Raw genomic sequence first — 15,364 nt, 5'->3', positions numbered from 1 at the left:
GCTATAGTCTCAGCTGTTAAACACTTAGAAATAAACACATATGTGTGTGGCACACACCTATCGTGTTACAGGATAGTTTATACAAGGTAAACTCATGTCAGGACTTACAAGGCTCTGGGACTTCAGCATTTGTTAGTCCTTAGCTGTTACACCCCTTACTCAGCTTTATTACCAAGCATGTGAAATGAGACCCACAAGTATTGCCACTGAGGAATCGGAGAGGAATGATACCAAACTCCAGACAGCTTGGTCTGCTGCTGGGGAAGATGGGGTCATGGCTGCCAGAAACCATTTGCATTGCGCTGTGTCAGAGAGCTTCACGAAAGCATGTAATAATGCATGTAATGAGTCTCCAGAATCACATTTGTGAGGCCTGGAAAATGTTTCTCTTCCCAAATGTGAACTACTGAGTCATCCTGTGCATGTGAGACAGACTGTATTCTCTTCCCAGAGAGCTCCTTTGAATCACTATTACCACCAGATAACAGATGTTGCTCTCCAGGAAAGTTCTTCATACAAGCTCTTATAATCATACGGATTATTTCAACTTGACCTTGTAACTACAATAGAAAAACAAGATGAACTGGGGGATCTCAGAGGGCTGTGTGTTGTAGTACTTTGCATATCTAAGTAACTAGGCCCTGAACAACATGACTACTCAAAACACTACAAAAAGAATAACAGATATCGTCCATAGTCTTATAAAGTAAATACTACTTATTCTCAGCTTACATGTGGGAAGAAGCACACCCTACAGTGTTTAATGGACTTGTCCAACATCATACAGTAAATATGTAACAATCCAGGAATAACTGATCCAATGTTCAAAAGCATCTATGAAGCCAAGTTCAAAAGCTCTTTGAAACTTAGAGCCTACAGATGTGCAATGAAACTCAAGTTCAATCATTTCAAAATCGGACTAAAAGTATAAATTGGAAGCTTTTAGTAAAGTGCTTTAAAATGCCCATCTTCTGACAACCGCTTCTGTTTTAAACCTCAAGACACTTTCTCTCTAATTACTTGCTCAAAGTGAACCTTAACACGCACTTTAAAAGAGACGTTGAAAAGTACTGTAATGCATACTAAATTTCAAACTTTCGTAACTATGCGTACTTCTGGTCAAGTAACAGTAACTTTTCTTCTGCATGCCTTTATTGTGTTCCTGGATTGCAGCTTTGGATGATAAAGCAATTTTCACCACTCTTTTTCAAAAATGCCAGTAAGTGGCAATTTAAAATCATTTATATTGTAACTATTCCTGTGCCTTGTGGTGCCACTTTAACTAAGTTCATGCAATTAAATTATTTCTCTAAAGCCCTGAATTTCATGATTTCACATCAGAGTTTTGGAGTTATGTCACCAGATCCCAGAAGTAATAGAGCTATGCTTATTCATAGCAATGGACAGTTAGGCCCAGGTAATGGCAATAACAGCTTAGATTCCAAACAGCAGCAACAAAATACAGAACCCTGGCTTTGGTTAGATAAAAATAAATTAGTAAATTTTTCATCAAATGGTCTCATTAATTACTATAATCACTAATTAAAACTCACAGTATTCCTTTAAGACAGATACTGTTCATTTAAAAAACAAAACAAAACAAAACAAAAAACCAACAAAAAAAGTAATGCCAGATCATGGACAGATGATGTCTGTCAGATAAAATAATCTATCAGGTCTTGGGAGAATTAACCTATAACAGCAAAGGCCACAGCTTAGGCTGAGCTGTCCAGTGCAGTGATGGCACTAATACTGTTATCAATAATGTTTTGCTTTGTCATACACTATGTTTAGAAATTATTGTTCACTCAATGATTATTCACATTCATTTACTTTTTGCCTTCTGTTTCTCAAAGGATGAGGACTTTGGGCTACTGAATGTTTTTATATATTCTTGCACTTATCCAGCATGTCTTAATCTTTCTAGGATAAGCACTCTTTCTCTTTTGTCATCCTAACTTGTCTTCCCATTCATGAGTATCTACTCGTTTTTCAGCCTGTGCCATACTTTTCCATCCTGGTCTGAAGCCTGACTTTTCATCAGTGGATCAATTCGTGCTGTTAATTCTTCCTCTTCTTTGCTATGTATTCAAAAGTAGAAGATAAAGAAACAACTGGAATTCACCACTCCGAAGTTTCCAGCAATAGACATGACATTAAAAATCAAAAGTCAAATTGCTCGACAGCGCTTATACTGTGTCATGGGTAAATACTGTATCCCAAGCTTTAGTGTCTGTCTCTATCCAACCTATCCTCCCAAGCTTACCACCCCAAACCGTGCATACCAGCTTCACCAAAATGCTCCAGGAACCCTGCCTCTTCCTAGCTTACTCCTGGAGCTCTCTACTACTTGGTTAGTTTACTGCATTCCCGATACGAGCACTGCTAAAACCACTTAGTTCCACCTAACCTTACAGCTTTCCTTCATTACTCCCAGTCCGTATGCCTCCTGATATCTCAGACTTGTTGCTGCAGAATTGCCTCTCTCCTGCATCACTCCTCAGAGCCACAAATACCTTGCCCTAATTGTTGGCAGACATTATACTGTGAACAAATCACAATGCAACGTTATTCTCTTCTCCTCCTTTCAGCTTCTCTCTCTCTGTCCTACTGTCTGAATGTAAATGCTAATCTCTGCATAATACAGTCACAGAGCATTTTCAAGTTGGAAAGAGAGAGGAGAAGCAGATAGGCAGGAAAAAGGTGAGCAGAAAGACAAAGACTGAGGCTTGCTACCCACCATCTTCTCCAGAAAGGTTTACCTCTGAATGTCTCATTTGAAAACCTACTTTACTAATTAACATGCCTTATCTAGTTGTCATCATGTTATTTTTCTGTCATAAGACACCACCTAGAATAATACAAAATGATCTTTTTGTGTTTTTTTTTTTCCCAGATTACTAAAATGGTGGAATCATATGGAATGCTGATAAACTAAGAACATTAGATAATGATAAATTTTCTTTGAGCTTACAGATTTTTTTTCCTCCAGTGTAACCATTTGACTATTACGCATATCTTAAACTGCTTAAAAGTGATATTCAGAACAGCGATGTCAAAAAAACAGTAACAATTTTTAGAAAGAGGAAACAGGTCTACTTTCTGAACAAACATATTTTCTCAACAGCCTGATGAAGAGATCATTTTCACCTCAGACTAAAATTGTTGCTCTCAATTTTCTTCTCTCATATATACACATCCAGACTCACTGCTGTGCTCCAGTGGTTTTGATAATGCAAAGCTATCGTAGAAACACCTGAATACACAATAATATCTAAAATCTAGCAACTGGAATTTACCATGCTAAATTAAATGCCCTAAATGTGTATTTCCACTGGGAAAAAGTGTGAGTCAAACTTACACTCTGTATGTATTTGCAATAAGCAGGAAACAGAGTGAAATAAATATATTTGCTTTATTCTGGTTAATATGCCTTGCCCATCACAACATGTAAGATTGCCAGGATATGAAGCACATGGAAGCTATGCATAGGTGCAAATATATTAAGTTGCAAACAGTAATTTTGATGAGACAGTTACTATTTTGAACTTTAATACCTTAGCAATTCTACAGAAAAACAATACAACTACCTCTTCAATTGTCCCTTTCTCCCAGGAAGCCAGCACACAAACAGGGGACTGTACCAACAAACATGCTCTTGACTCAAAATAATTCCAATATACTTCATTTAAAACAACAAAAACCCACCCCAGACCAACCACTTCAGTCATATGTGTCATAACCCAGATTATACATAAATACTTTTGAGGTCATTGGGAACTTCTGAATGGATTTTTTTGCCTCCTTTCCTATGTATTATTTATGTGCCCTCATGTGCAAAAGAACAAAACTTGAGCCCATTCTGCACGGCATTTGTCACCAGCTTCCACTGATAGGATCAGTTCCAGAAAAAATTCTGCAATCTGGAGGCTCTATTTTCTTATTGCCCACAGGTGAGCAAAGAGTTAGCCTATGACCCTGCAAGTGTCTATTTAATAGACAAAATTTAAAAACAACAGGAGTTCAACATCTTCAACATCTTAATAGGATAGGCTCAACTCTGGATTTTCAGTTTTCCAGTTGATGTGGCCTGTTATATACATACAGTACAATGAAGAGTCTTCAGAACTTCTCATTTGCCTTAGGGGCAACCGCAGTTAATGCTATGTAATCTGCATTATAACACATTGTGGGTTTTTTTGTTTTTAATTAATTCTTCCAAAAATGTTTTTGGGATGAGTAGATATATATGGTGAATGTAGTGGCAAGAAAGGCTGTGGGATTCATAATTACAAAGAGAATAAAATCCTGACCTGCTGTATATGCAGCACTGCTAAGATTTCATTGTTCAAATTAGGCAAAACCTCTCTGCTATTACTAATTTCAAGGTCAGCTACATGTAGAGCAAAAAAAATGGGTAATGATGCTCAGCGTTTTGAAGAAATCCAGACAGAGCTGTTAATAAAATCGAAAAGAAAAATCCTCACTTACCTCAATAGTTGTAAGCTGTTATTTCATACTCTGCAAACTTTCACTCTCTACTATCTAAACAAAAGTTCTGCAATCTTGATGCTAGAATAGCTCTCAAATACATACTGCAGAATACCAAAAAAGAGAAAGCCTATGTTGTCCTTACTAGCAGGCATCTCTCCAGGGATGATTGGTCATTACCCTGGCAACCCTCACAAATGGCAAATGACGTAAAGAGAGTGGGAAAAAAGCCACTGAGAGCAGAAAGCACTATATGCATTATAGATAGTTCTGAGAATCCATGCTCATATATGCATTAAATGGCTTCAGAGGAGCACAAGGGACCTTCCATTTTGCAGAGATGCCTGCCGAGGTGAATAAGAAACTTTCTAATTTTTTCTTAATCAAAGCATTGGGAGCATCTTTAAGTCTTTAATTGAAGCAAATTGGTTTCTGATTATTTTAATAATTCAGACACTGTTTTTATTCTTTTTCAATTCTGTTAAAATTTCCCATTAAAATAGCTCACAGTGGTATTCAGACAAGAGTGGATGTATTTTTCATTATGCCTTTTCACTTTATTTATTGTTACATAAAGTTACTTATTATTATATTTATTCACATTAGCTCTCATACCCTCATTTTTCCCTAACAATGCATTTGTACAAATTGTACAAGAGTTATTGTGTTTATGTCATTAGAAATAAACACATTAGCAGTTGTATTTAGTGTTACTGATAACTATACTCTGCCTAAAGACAACATGATTCTAGCCAAACATCAGAGAATAAATTAAAAAGCATTTTGTTATTTTTGCACAGCATGATCAGTGAATTCGTCCACACTGTGATGTGTACGTCACAGAGCTAGAGAAATTTGGGTGTGGTTATTTCTTCCACAATTAGATGGAAAAAATCACAAGGAGGATAAAAAGGAAATCTGCTTTGAGATTCTTTAGCATCTGCACCACTCTACTTTACATCATTAAGTAAAACTGAAGGAATTCTGGGTATGAAACCCAAGAAAAGCATCTTCCACCCCTGCTTGCATATGTTACCAATTACAATTCAGGATCAGGCATCCTTTTACTTGCTCTTCTTTGGACCTCAGGATTTCTGGATTCCTAAATGCACATAAGCCAACTTTCAAAGAGCATACTGGAAAGCATTAGCATTCAGATCATTTTATAACCTAAAGGAAAGGGCACAATTCTCAAAGATGAAATAAGAAGAACTGAGGAACTAAGTGAACCGAGGTAGCTGCTCTAACCACTTAACTATTATGTAAAAGTTAGATGGGAATGGCTCTACCATGACAACTGAGTTTTATGCTGAACTCCTGATGAAAACATGTTAGATGTATTTGAACTCTGCTCCACTTCAAACCTGAAATGAAATAGAAGTAACCAGCAGCTGCAACTAGGATATATCTGTACCTAGCTGCCTAAATTCAATTAGTTAAAACTTTTTGGAGTAAAATTTAGCACTCATTGAAATTTAGATGCATTCAAATTTAGGTGTCTTTGAAGAAGAGGATAGACAGGCTTTAGAAGCCCAGCTTGTTCATACAAGAATAAAGGCAAGAAACTTTGCCAACACATAAGTTAAAAAATTACATCCAGGTCCTTCAAGAGCAAACAAACTATAAAGGTAGGAAGAATCAGCGTATTAAGCACAATGTACACACTTCTACCAAAGAAATCCTGTTAAAAATATGATCTAAGCGTAACAGAAGGAAGACTCTGAACTGATAATTGCACAGAGAAGTGCATGCACTACTTCACCAAATAACGAAGTTGATGTAAAAGAAAAATCTTTATCAGAACAGTTGCTCTGGAATAGTGAGATTTCCTTATGGACACAGCAACACTTACAGCCCTCGGTTTCAGGGTGTGGCAAAGGCACGACATTGCTGCACCATTGCTCTGCACCTGGAAAGAGCCTACTGACACTAAGCATGAATTAGCCTTACCCTCTGGTTGCTTTTGGTCAGACTGCAGATTTGACTGAATCTTGTACAGCCCCACAATTTGAAGGCAGAGTAAGAAAAGAGAAGACATGTATCTTCACTCGTCCTTTTTCCACTTGTTTCCAGTCAGTGTTAGATCTATACAGAATCACCATCTACCTGAGAGAAAATGTAACTAGATCAGCAGCAGGGCCCCTGACTGTCCTTATGACTAGGGCAGTGAGCTGAGATTTAAGGAGATCCAAGTTATTTAACTCAGCTATACCAGTAGCTTGTTGGATGAGTTTTCACAAAATGTTTCTCCAGCTGTACAATGCGAATAAAGATTCAAATTCCTTTAAAAAGTGCTTTCAGTGCTATCACTGAAAAGGTTTCCATAAGAAAGGGCTTCATTTTTATTATTTTCAAAATCTGCTATCCCCCTGCAATCAGGAAGAAGGCAGTACACTTGTATCATGACAATTTTCCAAACGGGCTGAATGAGCCATTGCGAGTGACTGAATTTTATGACAAAACAAGTAATGAACAGAAAGGATATTCAAAAGATAATGCTCCATTAGGTGTACTTTATTTATTGGTTGAAGACAACTCATTTTTAATTATTTAAACTCTGGCAACATCATACTAGCAAATGTTTTGCTGGATTATAATTGACAGACATAACTTGATCTGAGCGAAGTGAAACCTCAGTATAACATTACATTTGATACTACATTTTTTCCTGACAGGAGGACATAAAGCACTATTTCATGTCTAGAAACCACAGAAGGCAAAGTTCACCAATATGTAGATGGCCAATGCATGCTCTATGCTTCCCGTAAATCTTCTCTTCCATGGTCCAAATCTAAGCTTCTCATTTTTTTCACAATTACTCTTTGCAGAAATGTAGATCCAACTACAAACTTTCTACCTACCTTTCACTCATTACCACAACTGAACAAAAATCTTACCCTCAGTGTTCCCAAACGTGCTTTTTAAGAACAAATGCGGCCTGTCATGGACATATTTTGTATGAAATGTTATTACCACATAAGACCAAAAAGTATCTTCAAATATACAAAAACTTTCTGTGTTTTTGCAAAAAGATGGCCTTAACAAAACCTTCATCTTTTTTAATCATATCCAACCCTACCAGCTCGCTTTTGTCTCAGCATGTGAGTTTGATTCATGTGAATGTTCTGGGCAGCACAACGGGGACAAATCCAGACAATGAATGGGGAGAAGGGGAAGACACTGGTGCAAGCTGCAGCCAGGGAACAAGGCTTCTAATGGGGTCTTATGAAGAGGCACAATTACAGAATCTTACACCCATTTCGTGACATTGTGTCAGCCATGAGGCTGAGTCTAAAATATGTAGTGCCTGATGGAAAATTGGGTTGCCAATCCTTAAAGAATCCTTTCCATACACTGATAAAATTTGCCAATACATTAGAAAATTAAATTAAAAATTGGTCAGTACATTTAAAAAATATTGGAGACAGAAATCACCAGATAGGTAAGTTATTACTGATTTTATTCTAAGTGATTCATCCCAGGAAAGGATCAGCTCACTCAAATTAGTGGGAGTTAAAAGTCTGCAGCATTTTTCTGGACCAACCATTTAAATGCTTGTGAAATGCATCACAGATGTTGCAGAATCAAGCCACTTAAACATGCCTGTAGTCACCTGGCATAAAAGACAATCACACAGGGCTTTCTCCATACTTTCCAAGTTCTGTCTTTCCTCTTATCTGTGTCTGCTCCAGTCTGGATTTTAGCTGGAGAAAATCAGCTCAGGTTTTAGCAGGCCCAATGCACTATATGCCAGAGAGTTACAGAAAAAAAAAAAAACCTATCAGAACACATTATTCCTGTAAAGGCCCTTACACTGTCACGTCATATAAACATCATAAAGGGGTGAATGATGATTTTTGTTTCTATGAATATGATTCTGAAAAATACGCTGTTAAGTAAGCAAAATATTTTTTTTCTTTCTCTGTCCTTCTAGAGGACAGATGTGTGCCTTGTCAGATGATTCCAAACCCATTATTAGTGTCCTTGAGCTTCTTCATTAGTGATATTGCAGCTAGACTAGCTGATGTCAAGGATGTCCGTGTTGAAAGATAACATTCCTTAGTAGCAGAAACTATAGGCTTTCAGCATTCTCTGGCTTTCCCATGATTTGGCTTTAACTGGAACATTATTACAGTGAAATTCAGTGAGATAAACTAAGGAATAGAAAGTACTAACATTCAGAAAATGCAAACATCTGAATATAAACATACTGCTGTTAGTATCCTTTAGTACTCAATTTTAATCAAATTCACAGACATAGTCTGTTCTTTAACACAGATGCATCCAAAACCAGCAATTCATTAGACTCCCGCCATCTTTTTTCTAGTTCTGTTGTCTAGCACCTTTGCAACTCAGACCAGTCTCTCCTGACCCCATAAACTACGTGCCAAAATATTCCAATAGGTGACAACCACCTCAGCTGGGGAACTCCGGGGCAGGAAAACTGGCGTAGTTCTGACCAGAGAGGACAGTGGCAAGTCCAACCATTCTAACACAAGACAGGGCAAGGACATACAGGCCACCAATGATGGTGACGCCTGCAGTCTCTGCTGAATTACTTTCAGAGTTGGTAGTTCAGATTAACCATCAGCTACCAACTCAACCGAACCACGCTTCTGGTACATGACACAGCCTCAGGATCCATACAGCCCTAGAACTTATAGTAAACAACAGATCTCAAGTACCTAGGACTGGCTATCCCTGTGCTAGCACCAGCAAGCATGAAAGCGCTAGTATACACTTAAAGAAACTGTGTTTACAACTTTGTTTAAGGCAGACCTAAACAAGCCATTGAAAATAAGCAGCTTCTGAGAAATACAGCTTAAAAGGCCTGGTTTCCTCCAGTTGTTTCATGTTTGGATTCTTTTGTGTGTTTCATGTTTGGATTCTTGCTCAAAAAGCAAAAATCTCTGATCAAAGCTCTTACTAGGATAAAGATATTCAGGCAGTCTGTGTTCTAGATGGATTATCTGTTGTCAACTAATATAATATAGCTTATGTTGCAATCTTATCATCTGTGGAAGGAATCAAAAAGATAGCATAAGCCCAGAATCCTAAAAGCACTAGTTTAAAAATACCTGAGACTTGCTCACATTAGTTCTCCCCTACCACAAGCATCCCACAGTGCTAGACAGTTTTCTATCTCTGTTTTTCTTGATTATTCAAAGAAAACAAGTATCATGACTGATAATAAAACTTCTCCCTAAAAGCCTTCTATAGTTAAAAGGTTCAAGAAATTAATAAATACAAAATACCAAGACTGTCATGGAGTGGTGCTCTTACATGCTGTTTATGTCCTGCCAGAAAGAACATCCCTGACTGACCACCCTCCTAGCCAGTATTCCCTACGCCATAGCTAATTTTCATATAAAGGAGTAAATAATGAAGACTACCCACACGTGTAAACTGACATATCAGGACTCGAGGAAAGCTCATCATCTGCAGATCTTGTCAAGTTTTGCACCGTACCACATCTTTTCCTGACAACACTTGGAAACACTGATTCCTCTCAATTTCACTTTCAAGGAAGATGTCTTGGGCCTGATGCACCTCTTGGCTACAATTCTGCTGCACTGAAATGAAAGACACTGTGCCAGTGTAAAAGTGGTGAGAGAGAAGAATCAGACTCCAAGATAACCACGTAAGTGGAAGAAAAAGGGATTACAAATTTGCATGTGATATAAAAATCAGAATTCTTATAATAGTTATTAAAAATGCCATGAGCTTATCTGTTACAGCAATTTCAATGATCATCAAATAATGCAAAGATCTTATGTACCACCCCAACAACTTTTTAAAATGGAGCATATTAATACAGATGTGTGCGGATGCTGTAATTTAGCAGCTGATACTTTCGAACGGTAGTAGCGTGACTGCCCTAGAATACAGATTTTCTGTGAATAAATATTCAGATAAAGCACTGCAATCCTAAGCTTCCCGTATAAATAGGTGTCTCCTGAATAAAAGCACACCCTTTTCTGCATCAGACTTCTTGCTGCAGTGCAACTGCATTGCTCTACATACTCATTTTGGATGATAAAGTACATACTTGTCATAGTAATGACCTGAATGAATTCAGGAAAAAAAGTGACAATCTCTTTGCAAACATGCCCATCCAGCAAATACACTATTATTTTTCCTCACTACCGTTTAATAATTAAGTTTATAACATCTCTTTTTTTGTGATACAATAATAAATCTAGAATCTAGAAAATCAAGCCAATACCTTCTTCTTTGAAACACAGTAGAAATAATACTACTCTAGTTTGTATTCCAAAACCTACTATATTGATGTTGATTGCCAGTGTCTCTGCCCCCTGCTTTCCCTATGCCCCCTCCTGGTGGTAGAACAAACATTGCACAGAATAGACATGGTTACACCAAAACCTCCCCTTCACAACAAACATTTCCAGATGTCAAGTGAAAACAGCTTTCTATAGCAAAACAGGCTAAAATTCCAAACGGCATTCCAAAAAGGTAACATAAAAAGTGTCACGACTCTTGTAAGATCATTGATTAGCACACCCTCACAGTTCTAGTCCCAAGACTGCCTTATTTCACCCAATAAAGAATGCATATGCAGAAATAGGGACTCGGGGCTCCTTTCTCTCAGAGGAGTAGGTTAATCAGCAGGCTCTCCTTTTGGATTCCTTACCTCTGGCTGCACAGAACCATGATTCTTAGCTGCATGGTATCACAGTTTGAAAATGCTAGTGAGGCAACACAGCACTGTCTTAGAAAGTTGGGAATATGAATTTGAACCTTGCGAGGCTGAAGACAGACCATCTGACCAAGAAACAGGAGATCTGTACTCCATGCTATCTGCTCAGCCATTATAGCCAAATTTCCATTCTAGCAGTGGGAAGCGCAGGGGATCAAAATGCCTCATATAATGGTAAGGCTCAGCTGACACAAAGATCTTCTGTTTATCAGGCTAAGCTGGCTTCCCAACTGTAAGTAGCTTTGTTTCTACAGATGAGAGGTACTGAGCCAGGTCAGGTTTGGCCCAGCTGCCAAGCAAATAAGCCCTGCAAGAATTCAAAGTGACTACAGACCAAGCACTAAGCCTGAAACAGTAAGTTCTGCCAGATCTGAGCCAAATGAGACATATGTACACAAGAGACTAATTTGAGAAGGGCAATACAGGCACACTTAAGTTCTGGCCAGGGCTGGCTTAGCCCAGCAGACCTATTACCTCAGAACCAGTGCCAGGCAAATGTTGCTGTACCACCTTCACTCCTAATCTGGCTCTGTGAATTCATACCATGCCTGAGCTAAACAAGGAAAGTGGTCCAGAGTCCTCCAATTTGGTCTCACAGGAACCACTTACAGTTCAGAACAATAAAGCAGCACTAATATTATGTGGGTTTTTTTTCCATTCTCCAGTGTATCCTAGCTGCTATTATTCCAGCCAGTCAGCTGGAATATCAGCATGCATTCTTTTTTCTTTTTTTACCCTCTCTGAAAACTAGTCAGGCCATCTATGGGTGATGGAAAGTTGACTGTATATTATCGGCAAGCACCATCACCTCTTTCTTCAATCACGTTCTAAAATAAGACTGACTCATGGGTCTTTTACAAAAGGACAAGCTAAACACACCAGCTCCAAAAGAAGATTCTGGAACATATATCCCTGTGACTGCCTTGCTGGAGTCACAGGCAGATTTCAGACATATCTCCTCTCCTCAGCATTTTCAACTGCTAAGCCCAAACATCCTGTACATTGGTTATGCTGTCGCAAATCCAGGTTTAAGGTGCCTGTACGTTTTATATGAAACATAATTCAGTACTTGGATTCCATTCTGAGGTAAGAACTTAAAAGTCAGGTGTGACAATGCTGAGGCCCCTTGGTGAGGTTTAGCATTTAGTTTGTGTTCTAGCTCTTTCTCTGCAGAAGAAGGATGATAGCGTATTTATACTCACAGCATCCCTGTAAGGAATGGAAGTATTAAAATTGACAAAGTACACAAGTACGCAAAGAAAGTGGAAAGTTCAGTGGTCATACAAAGTGTTTGAGTGAATGAGTATTAATGATTATTTTGCCTTTTCATCTAGACGCTTTTTTAGTTCACATAAACATTTAAGACCTCTTCTGAAAATAAGAAAAATAAAACCTTTAACATGCATTTCGCAATCAAGAAACAAGGAGGAACTCAGACGTTATGAATAACCCATTGTCACAGCCAGTCTGCTGCCTCATCTAAAAGCAGGCACTGCAGTCTGGGAGATTGACTGGCAGTTGTATGGCACTGTTCAAAAGCAACAGGCCATCAGCCATCCCATGGGGAAGTACAGCTTGTTGAGAAACAAAAAATCATTCTGTTCAGTTTTGGATTGACATACACATCACTTTCTACATCGCTTTATATTACCAGAAAGGTGAATGCACTTGCTTGAAACAATTACATCCTAATGAAGCTTTAAAAACCTCAAAGCAATAATCAGGAAGCTTCAGATTCTCCAGACTATCACTGATAAAATTAACTTTTGCTGACTAGTAAGCATCATCATTTGGAGTCTTGATTCATGCCTCCCTTTTAAAATGATTCTTCTGTTTATTCCTGTGGATATTATTCTGTGGATAATTTATGTTAGTGCCTGACTCTAGAGTTATTACATTCAATGTCACATACAGTAAATCAGTATGCGATATTCCCATGAAAAGCACATAGTTTGCATTATACCTACACCTGCAACTCCTGATGAGATACTATGGCCATTTGTACCAATGTGGGAACCTAGATAAAATACATTCATTTTTTCTGTTGACTTTGATTTTATAATCCTTGCTTCTGAGGAAACTAAGCAAAAATACTTAAAAAAAAAAAAAGTATTTGGGTACGTCATGGACATTGGTGGCAAAACTCTAGATTTCACCTGCTCATACGCAGACATAGGATAATGTACAGGAATTCACTGAAATAATCCTAGATTTGCATCTCTTTAAGCAAGGTTGGACTCTGCTGAAAAAAAGATGCCTGGAGTCTATTTCTCTTGTGCATTGAATTTTGTAGGGTTACCCTCACTGCTGTAAAGCAAAGTCACTGTAAAATGTTATCAAACTACAGTGATGATGTTCTACACGTTTTCTACTGATGTAAATGCCTATAAAAGTGCAAGGCAGAGAAAAGTAAGACCTGAACAGTTGTAAGTCTAAATTTCCTTCCCCATATCCTCCAGGCTTCTTGAGGATACACAGATTTGGCTTTATTTCCTTACGCTTGTCAAATCCTGAGGCTTCTAGATATCAGCATGATTTCCAGTGCACATTACCTTGCAGTTCTTACAATCGGTCGCGATCAGCCACTGGAGCAGTAAAGATGAGTCAAGCACAGGCACGCCCTTTCTCCATGCCTCAGACAGCCACAAGCCTCTTTACCCCGGCATACATTTTCTGATGGCATCACCGGGAATTCTTCTGTGTTGAAGAAATACTGGAGAAAAATAAAGCAGCAGAATGCTGTGTTTGTTTCTGGCCTGCAGATCAATCATAAGTAGCTCTTGTGCAGAGAGCAGGATCTGGCTCAAAGTGTCAATTATCATACAAATACAACGAACCATTACTACAAAATAAAGTACAAGCAGGAGCTAAATGAAGATCCGCTGGCATTGTAATTCCGAATTTTCTGAACTGCTTTTTCCATCTGCAATGAATTCCTCCTCCTCAAACAACTCTACCTTGGGTATTAGTGCCACATACTGGAAATCATGATAACACATTAACTTTAAAAGATTTCATAATACAAAATCGAGGTGCACTGAATTTATGAGGTATAGTTAGCGAAACAGAAGTATTTATATTTATCTTCCTAACGCTAGCATCTGTATAGTATCTTATATTGTATTATAATACAATACAATTTAAGTTTTTACATAATATGTAAAAACTTAAATTTCTTAATTGTACAATAAAATTATGAAGTTTCCTTATTAAAGAAACCCAGAATCAAATTGTGTCAAACTAAATTCCTTACCCTTGGGAGTTAGTAAGTCCAACCACCTCCTGATATTCTCATAATTATGCTTAAAAAAATCCACCCAACTGGTTGTCCCTTACTGTTGGATTTTACTATTTTTCCTATGTTTTGATGCAGGATGAGACCTAAAGGGGGACTGTTCATCACCAGCTTAACGTTAACTGCAGCATTTTGGGAGCTGTAATCCAAACACACACATCTAGCCTGCTTTTCTCCTTCACTAGCATAAAGTTTGCTGGAATTACTAGCATAAAGTTTGCTGGAATTTGTAATAATCTGTTCTATTCACAACAGCTTTACAAACCTCCTGGATAAAACTACTGGGTACATCAAATTTCATCTCTCTTCTCACTTCACTGATTAAATTCAGTGTAAATGAGATATAATTGAAACTTAAATCACAACTTAGAGAAAAAAAAACAAAGCTTTGTAGGAAATTCTGAACTCCCTATCAAAATAAGACAACGTGAGACTCGTAGCACTAATTTTTGTCTTACAGTGAAAATATAAGAAACACTTTTTTATTATTTACAGTCCAATAATTAATTGCTATTAAGATAACTCATTATGGTATGCAACACTTTATAGGTAAATGTAGAGGTAATAAATAAAATTACGCTGACTAAATATAATCACTTGGAGATCCTCACTACAGAAATAAGCTATACATCTTATATGAACTTGAAAAGAACACTCATGATTATAGCAGGCCATACAGAAGAACTCCCCACCAAACCAGCCCCCTATTCCCTCCAAAAAAATCCACCTCATATAGGAATTCAAAAAGGTGTACACCAGGAGTGCTTGCACTTTAAGCCAATTCCCCTATTCTATAGTTAGAATTTTAGTTTTCTCTAATGCTAACCCCTGGTTATGCCTGAGGTCTCTTTCTTTTG

The 15,364-nt window shown here is 37.8% G+C and overlaps 1 protein-coding gene across 3 annotated transcripts in view; it reads right to left on the bottom strand.

Annotated features, from left to right (window-relative positions):
* Positions 1-15,364, bottom strand: part of GNB4 (G protein subunit beta 4) — a 77,974-nt gene that overhangs the window by 61,967 nt on the left and 643 nt on the right. For all 3 annotated transcript variants that reach the window (XM_075157363.1, XM_075157359.1, XM_075157364.1), the window contains exon 2: positions 13,765-13,925. The gene's annotated coding sequence lies outside the window, so the exon portion shown is untranslated. The remainder of the gene's footprint in view (positions 1-13,764; positions 13,926-15,364) is intronic.

Source organism: Calonectris borealis, chromosome 9 (genome assembly GCF_964195595.1).
Source record: "Calonectris borealis chromosome 9, bCalBor7.hap1.2, whole genome shotgun sequence".
Classification (NCBI taxonomy): Eukaryota; Metazoa; Chordata; class Aves; order Procellariiformes; family Procellariidae; genus Calonectris; species Calonectris borealis.
Note: the sequence above shows the minus strand (reverse complement) of the source record. Positions and strands in the feature narration are given on the sequence as shown.